This window comes from Bos indicus, chromosome 29 (assembly GCF_029378745.1).
Source record: "Bos indicus isolate NIAB-ARS_2022 breed Sahiwal x Tharparkar chromosome 29, NIAB-ARS_B.indTharparkar_mat_pri_1.0, whole genome shotgun sequence".
Lineage (NCBI taxonomy): Eukaryota > Metazoa > Chordata > Mammalia > Artiodactyla > Bovidae > Bos > Bos indicus.
The window spans coordinates 23,954,675-23,969,999 of NC_091788.1; the positions used below are offsets into that span (position 1 = coordinate 23,954,675).

General features: G+C 39.7%; 1 protein-coding gene across 2 annotated transcripts in view; it reads right to left on the bottom strand.

Moving 5' to 3' along the window:
* Window positions 1–15,325, bottom strand: part of NELL1 (neural EGFL like 1) — a 1,057,189-nt gene that overhangs the window by 334,646 nt on the left and 707,218 nt on the right. The window lies entirely within an intron of this gene.

The following is a 15,325-nucleotide window of genomic DNA, read 5'->3' on the forward strand; positions in this document are numbered from 1 at the left end:
AAGGTGCAAGGACATGGGCAGGCATTTCAGAGAAAAGGAAACAACAGGCTAATCAACAAATTTCTGTCTCATTAGCAATTTGAAAAAAAATTAACAAGTACCAATTTTCACTAGCCAAATTAACAGACAGAACTGATGCAAAAATAATTCATATCCTTTGACCCAGGAATTCCACTGTGAGTATAGCCTTATAGGAAAACAATCAACATGGGAAAAAAAAATGTGCACTAAGGTATTCGTTGCAGTGTTAGTTATGATTATGAAAATTTGGAAACTGAAATGTCTAAAAGTATGTGAAAGGGTAAGATTACTGCAAATGCTCAGAAGAGAAAAACATGCAGCTATTTCCTTAAAATGATGTTAATGAAAGCTTTAAGAGAAATGTAACAAATACCCAAAATCTGTATTACCTAGACTATGCAGTGGTGCAGTTTGGTAGCTTCTGTTTACCACATGGCTTTGTGCATGACACTTTAGCTCTGCGATTTATCATATTCTTTTCATATCTCTTGGAAACGTCCTTTTGATAAACATATTGCTGCATTTTACTTGCTAGAATGGCAATTATGATTAATTTGATTTCATTTACGCTTGTCACCCAACAGGCATCAAATGATTCTCTAAGTACCCCTAGAATCTATGTGGTTCTAAGTCTCTTACAGTGTAACAAACCTTTAAATAGCAGATTTTTACTGCTAAATTAAATTTCAAATTCAATTACCATAAATAAGGAATAACACATCTGCATCCACACATTTTTCACACTGAGCTCAGAGTGAAACATCATTTCTTATTTCTTTGATGCCTCCTGTCATTCCCAAGGAAAGACTGGCCATACACTCAGAGAAGAAAGTTAAATGTTACTTCCAAATACAATTAAGCCTCAAGGTTTGTCTCTTAGAACCACTGATTGCACCCTGGGAATTTTGGTGACTTCGTAAACCTTGATGATCAAAGTGGTTTTCTGTTACCCAACACAAAAAATCTGGACTCCCTTGTGTGGCACGAAAGACCTTCTTCTTTGCACCGCCCGCACACCGGCCCATTTTCTTCCCACATCACTTCCTCAAATGAAATGCTTTAAACACCAAGGTACCCATTGCTTTATTGTCCTTTGTTATGCCATTTTCTTCATCCTGGAATGCCTCTTCCTATCTTCTATCTACATATCCCTTAAAATAAAAGATGGCATAAATTACTGGGGGCTTCCTGGGAAGTTTTGGAAGCATTTGAGATACACTTTTAAGCAAAACAAATATCCCTATTCTCACTGGAGTCTGTATCCTTGAACACAAGAGACAGACCATCAGTGATGGAGAGTAATTAAGCAGAGGATATAGAATATTAGACTTATGGGCTTCCCTGGTGGTTCAGAGGGTAAAGCGTCTGCCTGCAATGCCGGGGACCTGGGTTTGATTCCTGGGTTGGAAAGATCCCCTGGAGGAGGAAATGGCAACCCACTCCAGTACTCTTGCCTGGAAAATCCCGTGGATGGAGAAGCCTGTAGACTACAGTCTATGGTAGTCTATAGTCTATGGGGTTGCAAAGAGTTGGACACGACTGAGCGACTTCACTTTCACTTCACTTTCATAGAATATTAGAAGATGAAAATGCTAAGTAAAAAAAAAAATGCATGATACTGGAGATGAGGAGTGCAGAAAATACAATGTAAGCTGTGAAGAACATGTAGGCTCTAATTAGCATAAAAATATGGGCTGCAAATGTAAGTGCTTTAGAGAAGAGAGCTAAATTTTATTTTTTCAGGTAAGAGAAGTTGATTTGTCCAAGATCACATAGCTAGTTAGATCAGTCCACGAGTCTAGAACTCAAGTCTCCTAAAAGGCCATTTCATGTTGTTCCTAATAGAAAATCCTGCTACTTCTGCATTATGTAGGGATAAAAAGAATGGGTTTGGTAATCAAAAGGTCCAAGGCTCAAGGCCTGTCTCTTCGACAAGTTGGTTAATTCTTTTACCTAAAACTTTATCTAGAAAATGAAGATGATTATAGTACCTTCATCACAGACATGCACAAAGGCAAGAGGAAACAGTACACAGAAGACGTTTTGACAGTGCCTAAAGTCCATCCTCGGAGAAGGCAAAGGAGACCAGCCCTGGGTGTTCTTTGGAAGGACTGATGCTGAAGCTGAAACTCCAGTATGTGAGTTGGCCACCTCATGCGAAGAGTTGACTCATTGGAAAAGACTCTGATGCTGGGAGGGATTGAGGGCAGGAGGAGAAGGGGACGACAGAGGATGAGATGGCTGGATGGCATCACTGACTCTATGGACATGAGTTTGAGTGAACTCCAAGAGTTGGTGATGGACAGGGAGGCCTGGCATGCTGTGATTCATGGGATCACAAACAGTCAGACAGGACTGAGCAACTGAACTGAACTGAAAGTATAGCAAGCATACGTTAAATGCTTTTGTAGCTTTATTTGTTTTTAAATCTCATTAGAATGCCAAACACTTATACCATGACAATGAATAGCAGATGCCAGCTTAGATATTTACATTAAATGAGTATCTACTATATATAAAAGTTTCTATTGCTCAGAGAGAGATCTGTCATACATGTGATATGTAGATTAGACCTTTTCATGCCAATGGCTTTTTTTGTATTGCTGTTTTATAGAAAACTGACTTCTAGAAGGTTTCTGAGATCAAACAAAGCTGGAGATCATGGTATCAGATGAAATCCTCATTCTTAAAATAGTGAATTGACCTAGACATTAGTTCATCTTTGACAAAAATTGGCTTTCACAATGCCCTCATTTTTTGGAAGAATAAATCCTTCAATTTCTTCCATGATATAAAAAAATCTCGTATATTTTTATAACAAGAACATCTTTTGAAAAAAGAACATCTTTCTGAAAATTATCCAGGCCTCCAATAAGATCAGTTTGAAATATGTCTTAAGGTATATATTCCTCCATAAAAACACATATGTGTTTTTTAGGTACTCATCTTTACAGCATGATACTTTTGTTTTTCTTCTATACTCTAATCACCCTGAAGAAAGAAACAGTTTTCCTTTATTCATGTTTCCTAGCACACTGTTCCTAGCTTTACTCATAGTAGGAACAATAAATGACTAGTCAACACGTGGATCAAAACATATCTGGTGCCTTAGCTTATCCTTAGCTCCTGAGATGAGTAATCTCCAATGTATTTCTGTACAAAGGCAGAAGGTAGAATCACAATGTTATTTATATTGGTGGATCCTAATGAACCCATCTCCCATGTAGAATCTCTTTTTACTTTAATTTTGGATTTGGCTGTATGACTTACTGTGAGGTAATGCCATCACCAAGCATCACACAAGCAGAACTTGATTAGCACTTATACTATTGGGGCTGACTTTTCTTTCTGAAATATTCCATCTTGGAGCCCATCAATCATGCAGTAAGAAAGTCTGGCAAACCTAATGATGGCTGAGATGTCACATGGAAGAGAACAGAGACAATTCAGCCAACTAGCATCAACTGGCAGCCATGAGGATGAGATTATCTTGATTGTTCCAGGCCCTGGATGAGTGACCATCTGATCGAAGCCTCATACACAAACCCAAGCCAACAACACAAGGAGCAAAAGAACCACTCACTGAGCCCAGCCCACCCCCAATTCTCGAGACCCAATATATCATTGTTATTTTAAGCCACAACACTTAGGTTGTTTGATGCAGAGTAATAGATAATAAACATAAAGGAAAAGATCACATGCATAAAAGTCAGATGCTTAAACAGAAAAAGCAAGGGTCCTAGGCTCCCTCTGCCACCTAGTTTTGAAACCTATTGCCTCATTGCAGAATTTATTACAATCTTAGTTTCTTCATCTAGAGAGCACATAAAGACACTGACCTTACAGAACTGCTGTGAGGATTAAATAAAATAATGCCACACTTAGTGAGTACCTTCAAAATAGCTGTCATTGTGAAAATTGCTGAGATAGAAATATCCTTCTCCAGAGATAGAAATAACATGGACCTAATTTCTTGATAGTTGATGCAAATTTCATCTGGCAATTCAAACTGAGCTGTATATTTTATCACTTTTTCTCACTCTCTCCTCAACCTCCACCAGATTCATACATTAGGAACACTGTTAGGAATGTAAATGAAAATGACAACTTTGGACAAGCCTCCTAACCACACTTCCTGACCACCTGGCCTCCACTCTCATTCCCCCACCACAGTTTCTCATCCTACCACCAGTCAAAGTGACCTGTCCAAATTCCAAACCATTTCCTACCACTCTCCAACTTTAAACCTACTTAAGTGCTTCCCCAGTAGCTCAGCAGGTAAAGAATCTGTATGCGATGCAGGAGACACAGGAGATGTAGGTTCGATCCCTGGGTCGGGAAGATCTTCTGGAGAAGGACATGGCAACCTACTCCAGTATTCTTGCCTAAAACAATGTCATGGACAGAGGAGCTGGGAAGGCTACATCCAAAGGGCCACAAAGAGTCAGACATGACTGAACGACTGAACACATATAAGCTACACACATACGTGGTCCAAAAATGAAACCTGAATGAATCCAAAAGCCCTTCATCTGGCCCTCCTCTTTGCCTTCTGCAATGTCATCTCCAGTGAGACCAGTTGCCTTGCTCTTTCAATAACCCAAGGCTGTCACTGACTCAGTGATTTCCCTTCCCTGTTCCTGACACTTGCCCCAGATGTTCACATGTTTCTCCAGGTATCATTCAGAGATCAGCTCAGATGCCACCTCAGAGAAGCTTTCCCTGATTAGCTCAGGCAATCCACCAGTCCTTGGGCCACCAGTTGCTCTCTGTTACAATACCCCAGTTTTGTTTTCTTTCCTCCTCCCTTAGAACTTGACATAATTTCCATAATTTGTGTGTTTGGAGGATCACTGTCTATTTTCCCTTATGGCAAATGAAAACCCTATGGCATCAGAGCTTCTGCCTGTTCATTATTTCAGCCACTTTGCCTAGAGTGGGGATTCATAGAATATGGCCCATCAGTTGAGTTCAGTTCAGTCACTCAGTTGTGTCTGACTCTTTGCGACCCCATGAATTGTAGCACGCCAGGCCTTCCTGTCCATCACCAAGTCCCGGAGTTCACTCAGACTCACGTCCATCGAGTCAGTGATGCCATCCAGCCATCTCATCCTCTGTCATCCCCTTCTCCTCCTGCCCCCAAACCCTCCCAGCATCAGAGTCTTTTCCAATGAGTCAACTCTTCGCATGAGGTGGCCCAAGTACTGGAGTTTCAGCTTCAGCATCATTCCCTCCAAAGACATCCCAGGGCTGATCCACTTCAGAATGGACTGGTTGGATCTCCGTGCAGTTCAAGGGACTCTCAAGAGTCTTCTCCAACACTACAGTTCAAAAGCATCAATTCTTTGGCGCTCAGCTTTCTTCACAGTCCAACTCTCACATCCATGCATGACCACAGGAAAAACCATAGCCTTGACTAGACAGATCTTTGTTGGCAAAGTCATGTCTCTGCTTTTCAATATGCTATCTAGGTTGGTCATAACTTTCCTTCCAAGGAGTAAGCGTCTTTTAATTTCATGGCTGCAGTCACCATCTGCAGTGATTTTGGAGCCCAAAAAAATAAAGTCTGACACTATTTCCACTGTTTCCCCATCTATTTCCCATGAAGTGATGGGACCAGATGCCATGATCTTCATTTTCTGAATGCTGAACTTTAAGCCAACTTTTTCACTCTCCTCTTTCACTTTCATCAAGAGGCTTTTGAGTTCCTCTTCACTTTCTGCCATAAGGGTGGTGTCCTCTGCATATCTGAGGTTTTTGATATTTCTCCCGGCAATCTTGATTCCAGCTTGTGTTTCTTCCAGTCCAGTGTTTCTCATGATGTACTCTGCATAGAAGTTAAATAAGCAGGGTGACAATATACAGCCTTGACATACTCCTTTTCCTATTTGGAACCAGTCTGTTGTTCTATGTCCAGTTCTAACTGTTGCTTCCTGACCTGCATACAGGTTTCTCAAGAGGCAGGTCAGATGGTCTGGTATTCCCATCTCTTTCAGAATTTTCCACAGTTTATTGTGATCCACACAGTCAAAGGCTTTGGCATAGTCAATAAAGCAGAAATAGATGTTTTTCTGGAACTCTCTTGCTTTTTCCATGATCCAGGGGATGTTGACAATTTGATCTCTGGTTCCTCTGCCTTTTCTAAAACCAGGTTGAACATCAGGAAGTTCACGGTTCATGTATTGCTGAAGCCTGGCTTGGAGAATTTTGAGCATTACTTTACTAGCATGTGAGATGAGTGCAATTGTACAGTAGTTTGAGCATTCTTTGGCATTGCCTTTCTTTGGGATTGGAATGAAAACTGACCTTTTCCAGTCCTGTGGCCACTGCTGAGTTTTCCAAATTTGCTGGCATATTGAGCGCAGCACTTTCACAGCATCATCTTTCAGGATTTGAAAGAGCTCAACTGGAATTCCATCACCTCTTCTAGCTTTGTTCATAGTGATGCCTTCTAAGGCCAACTTGACTTCACATTCCTGGATGTCTGGCTCTAGGTCAGTGATCACACCATCGTGATTATCTGAGTCGTGAAGATCTTTTTTGTACAGTTCTTCTGTGTATTCTTGCCATCTCTTCTTAATATCTTCTGCTTCTGTTAGGTCCATACCATTTCTGTCCTTTCTCGAGCCCATCTTTGCATGAAATCTTCCCTTGGTATCTCTAATCTTCTTGAAGAGATCTCTAGTCTTTCCCATTCTGTTGTTTTCCTCTATTTCTTTACATTGATCACTGAGGAAGGCTTTCTTATCTCTTCTTGCTATTCTTTGGAACTCTGCATTCAGATGCTTATATCTTTCCTTTTCTCCTTTGCTTTTTGCTTCTCTTCTTTTCACAGCTATTTGTAAGGCCTCCCCAGACAGCCATTTTGCTTTTTTGCATTTCTTTTCCATGGGGATGGTCTTGATCCCTGTCTCCTGTGCAATGTCACGAACCTCATTCCATAGTTCATCAGGCACTCTATCTATCAGATCTAGGACCTTAAATCTATTTCTCACTTTCTCTGTATAATCATAAGGTATTTGATTTAGGTCATACCTGAATGGTCTAGTGGTTTTCCCTACTTTCCTCAATTTCAGTCTGAATTTGGTAATAAAGAGTTCATGGTCTGAGCCACAGTCAGCTCCTGGTCTTGTTTTTGTTAACTGTATAGAGCTTCTCCATCTTTGGCTGCAAAGAATATAATCAATCTGATTTTGGTGTTGACCATCTGGTGATGTCCATGTGTAGAGTCTTCTCTTATGTTGTTGGAAGAGGGTGTTTGCTATGACCAGTGCATTTTCTTGGCAAAAGTCTATTAGTCTTTGCCCTGCTTCATTCCGTATTCCAAGGCAAATTTGCCTGTTACTCCAGGCCCATAGATTTACCTAATATGGCACAATGACAAATAATGGCTTTTACATTTGCTAATGGCTGACAAATTTCAAAAGAAAAACAGTATTATAAGACATGTGGAAAGTATATGAAGTTTAACTTATAGTGTCCATAATTAAAGTCTTACTAGAACACAGCCACATTTATTGTCTGTAGCCTCCATTGCTTTACTTTAAATTTATTTATTTGGTTGCGCCAGGTCTTAATTGTGACATGCAGAATCCTTAGTTGTGGCATATGGGATCTAGTTCCCTGACAAGGGATTGAACCTGGGCCCCTTACATTGGGAGCCTGAAGTCTTAGCTGCTAGACCACCAGGGAAGTCCCTCCCACTGCTTTAAAAAGACAGCATTAAATAGTTGCAACAAAGACCACATAGCCCACAAAATTTTCAATATTTACTCTCTCTCTCTGTCTCTCATACATACACATACACACACACACACACACACACACACACACACACACTCCTGACCCTGGCCTAGAGCAGTGTATAATTTATAAAGGTGACCAATTTATATGGGTCTGAGGAACTTTTTAAATGGAAACAAATACCCAACAGAGAAACCTCCCAGGACCATCTCACAGGCAACATCTAACCAGGAATACTTTTCCACACGAAAAGCCAGTTAGGAACAAGTTTCTGGCTAAGCCCTCGGAAGTCTTCCAGACTCTTCACTCTTCTCGAAACACATTATGTTTCTATAAGGAGCAGAATGCCAAGTCTGCATTCTCATCAAGGGTTCTAATTGATCCACACATAGAGAAAAGCTAAATGAACAAAACTGAAGATGTTTGGAAAAATTAAACACAGATTTCTTAATAAAGCTGAAAATAGCTTAATAAAGCTGAAAATAGGCTGCTGGCATCCCAAGGCATGTTTATTTCTGTTTAAATAGATGACTTCCCATAGACCGGTATCAGCTCAGTGGGGATCCTGGGAGAGAAGTACTTTCCTCCTCCTGTGCATTTTAAGCTCTTTTCCAATGAAATTCAGCCGGAGTCTATAAAAAGGATCTGTCAATCTGGATAAAAACAATAACCATGGTCAAGTAACACTAGAGCCTCAGTTGCCCGTTTCTGGAGTGCTCTAAATGGTCAGGGAATAGACTCACTGGAGAAGATCAAGAGTTTGACAGTCTCTTTTGTAGAAAAGTGATTTCTCAGAAAAAGAAGATGAAAGTATCAGGTGGAAGGGTGATAAGGTAATTCTCATTCGGAATGCTGTGGTGGCGATTTGTTTATTTACCTGAACCAGAGGAGTGTGGTGACTTTTCAAGCCATGAGCATGCCTCTGCTACCGTGAGACAGAAGAGGTACGTTACGACTGATCTCAGGCAGAGACAAGCCTATGGGCAGCTTCAGGGCCAAGAGGGGAGGAGATGATGCCATTGGCAATAGAATCAAAGAAGATGGAGGAGCATGACACATTAATGTCAAATGAATTCCAAGGTTATTTCCAGAAGGAGGAATCAAGATGGTATTAGAGCAGGGAGTTCACTCTGGTGCTGATCACCAAGGAAGAAAAGATGATGTGTTTCCAGAGATCCTGTTCACTATCACGGAGGCATGGGAGAGAGATGAAGGGAACAAGAAGGGTGCTGGAAAGGACACAATGATGAACCGTGCTCTCAGAGAGACTGGCGGAGGGGAACACAGAACAGGAAGGCTTTGAAGAGCAGCAATTGGGCTGAAAAGTAGCTTAACAAAAATAAAAAATCTCGGCAATCACAGAGTCAACTACGATGAGGTGTCTAATCAGGCTCATTAATCAATGTAAAGAGTTTGTTCCCCCAAAAAAACCACTTCATAGAAAAATCAGGTGCTGTCCTTAAATCTTGAAAATCCCTCCTTATAGATAAACATCATCAGGGCAAGGTTGTATAGGTAAAATGAGTTCAACAATAATTACAGGCAAAATAAGAAATGAGAGTTGAGTAAAAGCTGTGAGTATCAGGTAATGGGCAGGTAAGTGGCTTGTGATGGTAGCTCTCATAGGGCCCTCCCCTTCTGTCTCCTACTTTGCCTTTCTTCTTTTTGCTCTCTCTCTTCTCTCCCCTTCTGGAAACACAATTTCCCCTAGAGGGAACTGTCTGATTTCCCCTCTTATGTGCTCTCATAGCACCTTGCATATATCTCTATGACCACACTCATCACACTCTAGGCATACCTCAGAAATATCAGAAGTCTGCTTCCAAACCACCACAATAAAGCAAAACTTTCCATGAGGCAAGTCACACAGATGCTTTGGTTTCCCAGTGCATACAAGAGTTATGTTTCCACCATGCAGTAGTTTACGAAGTGCACCATAGCATTATGTCTAAAAACACAAGGTATATATCTTGATTAAAGAATGCTTTATTGCTAAAAAAAAATGCTAACCATCACCTGAGCATTCAGTGAGTCATAATCATTTTGCAATCATAACATCAAAGATCGTTGATCACTGAAATACTGTAAAAATGTTACCAAAAACATGATCCAGAGACGTGAAGTAAGAAAACGCTGTTGGAAGAAGGGTGTCAATAGACTTGCTCGATGCGGTGCTGCCAACTCTTCAGTTTGTTAAAAACACAATAAAGCAATATATGACAAAATGAGGAAAGCCTATGAGTCCTGGATGACTCTTGATTCCCTCTGCCCCTCGAGATCCTAAAGAGAAAGGACACTGATTGGCAAGCTGCACCCTCAGGGTTTGCAAAGCTCCCAGCTCAAAGCAAGTGTTCAGTGGAGGACAAACACCACCGAGGAACAAGTGAATAAGGAAAAGAACAGATGGACGAAGCGACTGTGCACACAAGTATATCTTGCCAGTGGCAAGAATAAAATTGGCACCCAAATAACCTAATTCTATCACAACATGAATACCTTGAAAAGGATCAATCCCTGAGACGTATCTTACCCCAGAGTAAACACATTCTTTATAAATCAGGCTTTCCAACATATTTTTCTGGTATCTGGCATATGGTTGATTTTTGACACCATAGTTTTTCACAGAAATTACATCTTTTATCAGTTTGAAAAATCAAAACTAGATGAAGTACCCTACATGTACTCTGGCCACAGTCTTAAAGAGTTTAGTATAATTTCATTTGAAATTCATGTGTATTTCTTTCCACAATACTACTTATACATCTAGAAATTTTGACTTCTTCCTTTGCTATTATACATTTTTGCACAATAACTTCAATATCTATTTTCTTTCCTTTTTCCCATTTTCCACGTTCCATTTAGGAGATGATGTAAATGCCTAACTAGGTGGTGGTAGTTTAGTTGCCAAGCCGTGTCCGATTCTTTGTGACCCCATGGACTGTAGCCCACCAGTCTCCTCTGCCAAGGGGTTTCCCAGGCAAGAATACTGGAGTGGGGTGCCACTTCCTTCTCCACGGGATCTTCCCAACCCAAGGATTGAACCTGGGTCTCCTGCACTGCCAGCAGATTCTTTACCAACTGAGCTACCACGGAAGTCTGCCTAAATAGGAGACAACCCCAAATATAAGGAGAAACAGTCTCTTTTTATAAATGATAAGATCTAAAAAAAAAAAAAAAAGGAAAATGAATATTCTGGGCAAAGCTGAATAATTTTGCAGGACATCTTAAATAGACAATTATCTACCCATAATATTTGATTTATGGATCTAGTTATGCATAGTTGTATTAAATACATTATTTAATAGGTAATATTAAATAATAGATTAATTTAAAAATATCACTTTTTCCTTTACCACGACATCTTGAAATAACTTCATTGAATCTCTTCCCATGAATTTTGACATCAAGGTTTCTCCCCATCCCAGAGGCATTTTTCAAATTCTCTAAAGTTTTCCAAAACTATCATCTTCCCATCTATCTAAGTTGTCTGAGATAAAGCACTTTTATGAATTTGTACTTGATGCTTTCTTTGGATATTTTAAGCAAAGTGACAAGAGTCCAGTTGCATAATATTAGGATTATTTCCCCATTTGTCTGATAGGTAAATATTTGTGATCTCTACAAGGTGACAAAAAAACTGTAATTTGTTATTAAGTGATTTTTTAATGGCACATATATAATGACATTCAATACTTTCAAGTATCACAACATGCTTCCAGGAATAACGACTCATCTCTTGCTGAGGATTTTTTTTTTTTTGCCTCTTTTTAAAATTTATTCTCCAGATAATTCCTATAAAAATCCCAAACTGGCATAACTAACGCCACTTTTTTCCCTCCTCCAAATACTTTATCATTCAAAATGAAAGAACTGATAGAATACCTGGTAATATAAGAACATGATAAACATTTGAATTTAAGAAAATCCCTTTCTTCTGAGGGATTAAAGAGGGGGGGGAAATACCTTGTATTTGAACATATATAGTGTTTCCTTTCTCCTTTGCAGCAACATTTATTCATTTACATCTATCTGGCATAAACTAAATAACTCTAGCAAAACAGATGCTTCAGCGGATTAGAGCCCAGACTAGTGTCTTCCTTGGTAGATGCTGTTTTCACCCAGGCTGATTTGGTTTTCAAGCATTTACAAAATTGTAACAAGCTATTTCAATTTTTCAGTTGCTTTGTGAGGTTGAGTCATTTTATTTTTCACTTTCAATATGTCTCCTTTCTCTTCCCTTGTATTTCTTGGAGCAATCACAAATGCAATATATGTAGCTTCCCATGTCAGCAGAAGCAAATTCATTCTGAGGTGAAGACGTCTCCACACTGAGTCCCCAGTTTATGCAAGTTGTCAGGGAAACTTCAAGGACCCAGTTTTCCCATTCAAAAATTTCAAGCTCTGTAATCAGCTTCCCACAGTCATTTTGCGTACTCCCAGCCGAGCCCCAGGAATACTGTCACTTTCTTACAACCTCTACAATGATCCAGAAACTGGATACATCTCTTCAAAAGTCTCCTCTTGGCAAGATTCAACATTTCTTTTCCACTTCCTATCATTATTTTAGTTATTCTCTCATTTCAACAACATATCATTTCTTTTCCACATATTGTCTATTGTTATACGTTATTACTACAAATTTTTTTGACTACTTCATTGACCATGTTCATTCAATATCTGATGCTTGATTCAAGTACTATTACCCTGATTATCTGGTTATTTTCATTTTTTTCATCCTGGGCTATCTAGATCACCTAAAATTGGGGGAAGCAATTTAGTAATAGTGGTTTAGACTCTGCTGGCATCACTGGCTTGATTTTAACTCTGGTTCCACTATTTACATTCTGATTGACCTCGAACAGATTAGTTACCTCTTTTAAGCTTCAGGTTCTTTGGCAATATAATTGGCTCATGTGAGGATTAAATAAATTAATGTATGCAAACTATTTAGGACAGTACCTAACATAGATTAAGTGTTCAAAAAACATTACTTTCCTATACATTATACCAGGAGACAGGCTTCCCAAATGGCTCAGTGGTGAGGAATCCACCTGCCAAGGCAGGAGACACAGTTTGATCCCTGGGTCAGGAATATCCCATGGAGGAGGAAATGGCAACCCATTCCAATATTCTTGCCAGGATAATCCCATGGACAGAGGAGCCTGGTGGACTACAGTCCATGGGGTTGCAAAGAGTCGGACACAACTGAGCATGAGCGCAATGGCAAGTAGATCATCTCCCGAAGGGGTGAAGAACCAAGACCACATACAAGGGCCTGAACTAGAAAGGCTGCACGGCTCTTTGACAATGAGCTCTGCACTCTTGTGCTACACTGTATTGGAGAAGGTGATGGCACCCCACTCCAGTTCTCTTGCCGGGAAAATCCCATGGATGGAGGAGCCTGGTGGGCTACAGTCCATGGGGTCGCACAGAGTCAGACATGACCGAAGAGACTTAGCAGCAGCAGCTACACTGTATTATTACTGGGATGGGAGAGGGAGTAGAAATGGTGAGACTGGAGAAGGAAGCAGAGATCACATCACGGAAGGTCCTTCATGCTGTGCTCAGTTGACTTTGTCTCAAGGTCAAAGGAAACAGGTTGAATGTGAAGTGTTAAGTAGGGAAGTGACATGATTCTATTTCCCTTTTAGAAAGTTCAGGTGGAGTGCGCTGTCAAAATAGATTTGTGGGGGCTAAACTATAAGCAAGACACAAAGCAGAGAAGGAACAGAGACTGGGAAGTTCCCAAAGATGAGAAATGAGGTGTCAGTGAGAAAGAAGAGAGACGGTTGGATTCAAGAAATAAAGGAGACAAGGGGTCTTGATAAATAAGCTGATATGGGTTGTGACTCTAGTTGAAAGTCAGTTGTTGTTGCTGCTTAGTCACTAAGTCGTGTCCAGCTTTTTGTGACCACAAGGACTATAGCCCACCAGGCTCCTCTGTCCATAGCATTTTCCAGGCAAGAATACTGGAGTGGGTTGCCATTTCCTTCTCCATGAAAATCAGTTCAGTTACAAACCCATTATAATAAGTAAAGCAACTTGTCCAGTAAGTTCCAAAGATAGTAATGAATGAATATCATTTTCCCAGTTTTCCTCTGAAGTAGCTTTTAGACTGTTATATAATGGATATTAATGAATATAATAATTTGTAAACTACATCAAGCACTTTCCATTGGACAGGCAGAGTGCTGCCAGCTTTATGTGTATTTTCTTGCTCTATTTTCCCAACAAGTCTATGAAGTGGGCACAGTTATTATTTCACTTTACATATAAGAAATATTAGGTAGTATCAACCATATCATTCATTTTTGTTGATCCAATAAACATATATTACTTATTTTATATATATGTCATTACACTAGGGGACACAGAAGACAGGAAAAAGAATACATAGTACATGCCCTAAAGATGTTCATAGCTCAGTGGAAAGAAAATCTCAAATTGATAATGGGAAAATTCCACTATGGTATACTAATAGCAGTCTGGTCCAAAACGGTGGGGAGATTTTGGAAACAATCATCTTTAACAGAAAAGCAAACTTCCAGTTCAAATGCACCTATCAGCATAAACTCCCATTGTCAAATAAAATCCAATATCTGGGTTACTGTCTGCAGTTGGACTGGTTGTGAATAAATTTTCACAACCGTGAGAGAACAGGGAACAGAGTGAGTTAAGGTAGTATGGATTCACTTAGCATTGGAGGCAGGGAGCCTTCACCCCCAAATCCATCCCTTTTCCACTCATCAAACCATGCCTCTGATTTCAAGTGTACATCTGTGCAGAGGAAGGCATCATGTGGACAAGTGGCAGCACTGGCCAATAATATTTCTAGTGTCCAATAAAGGAATACCATGATTATTTTATAATTGACTTATTCCTGCTTGCTTTGTTCTTCAACAAAGACTTCTAGGTAGGGTTAAAGGTAGTCATTTCCTCCTCAGATTAAATCCTCTCAAACTACTGTTTGATTTTCCACATTTTGAGCCCTGACTTTATACATAACAAGGATAGGTGATATCAAGGTAATATGATAAGTCAGAGCCTCTTGGAAACTAAGACTTTTTCAGCTCTCAGTCCAATGTCTTTAACTTGTGCTCCATGAACCATGACAGGATCCAAGAGCCATAGCTGAGATACAGAGGTTTTCAAAATATTATTAAGGATTTACCATCTTTCTCAATCTCACTTCTAACAGCAATCTATTCCTGCTGATAAAACTACTGTAAATTTTTATAACTGTTGCTTTTATTTCTCACTTGAGTAATAAATATTTCCCAGCACTAATCAAATGATCATTTTTGTGTTTCTCCCACCTATGCCCTTAAAATTATTATAAATAAAATAAAATATAATAAGATGACAGGGAACACTTAAATGAGCTCAGTGTTTTTCATTTTCTTATGTACATTCTTTGAAAGAGAGATTAACAGGAAGTAAAGCATGGAAGACTGTAAGGCAGTGTGCATGGAGAATACAGTACGTGGTTCTGTTTGTATAGTAGAGAGTCGTGGTCCCAGTGCCCGTTAACTGGGAATTTAATGTCTAGACTCTTGAGCTT